Source organism: Hippopotamus amphibius, chromosome 8 (assembly GCF_030028045.1).
Source record: "Hippopotamus amphibius kiboko isolate mHipAmp2 chromosome 8, mHipAmp2.hap2, whole genome shotgun sequence".
Lineage (NCBI taxonomy): Eukaryota > Metazoa > Chordata > Mammalia > Artiodactyla > Hippopotamidae > Hippopotamus > Hippopotamus amphibius.
The window spans coordinates 46,792,947-46,793,846 of NC_080193.1; positions in this window are offsets into that span (position 1 = coordinate 46,792,947).

Genomic DNA, 900 nt, shown 5'->3' on the forward strand with positions numbered 1-900 from the left:
GTGGATGCTGGGGTAGGACGTCTGCTGTCAAGAGAGGCTTCAGGTCCAAGTCCAGGCGTTCCCCGAGTGCTGAAGTCATCAGACTCTCTAAGAATGTTTATGTTAACTTCCTAGAGAACTCGGATCCCAGAGTGAAGCAACAAATTAAACACACGTCTACGAAGTCAAGGTCGCATTCGTGTCAGAGATGCCTCAGTGCCAAGGCACTTAGTGATGTTCTTAGGAATCTGCTGGAAATGCACATGCAAAATGCTTTGTAGGGACTTGCAGGAACAGTACCATGTAGTGGTGTGAGTCCTTGACTGTTGGAGCAAAATTAGACCAGAGTTGGAAATCCTGCTCCGCCATTTAGGAAAACGTGGATGTCGGCAGCTGCAAAATGATCAGTGTCTGCCAGGGGTGGTAGGGACATTTGTAGGAAGCACTAAGGAAAGATTCATTCCTTCCCCCTCACCCCGCCTTTCAGATGATAGGAAAAGACAAAAGTGGACTCCTTTCTTCTTCCCCACAGTTCCAGGACTTGCATACAAAGTTTATGTTTTATGTATTTTAAAAGGCTATAATTTTAATTTTACCACCAAAAAAAATCATTTTCTTATAATTATGTTCACTACGAATCACTTAAGAAGAAAAATATTCTAGTGGGAAGAGTGCTACAAAACGCCTTAAACCGGCTGTGATGGACACTACCAATGACCACCTACATGTGGTTCTCCTGTCCGTCAGGAGAGGGATTGCACATCCCAACCCCCTTGCAGGTAGTCAGGCCCACAGGACCAGAACTAATCATGGCAAAGATTTAAGAATCACTAATTTACTTTCTCTGGGAAAAAAAAAGGTGAATCTGACTCAACTTTATTATGAATTTCACACAGATTCTAGAAAGACTTGCTTCAACAC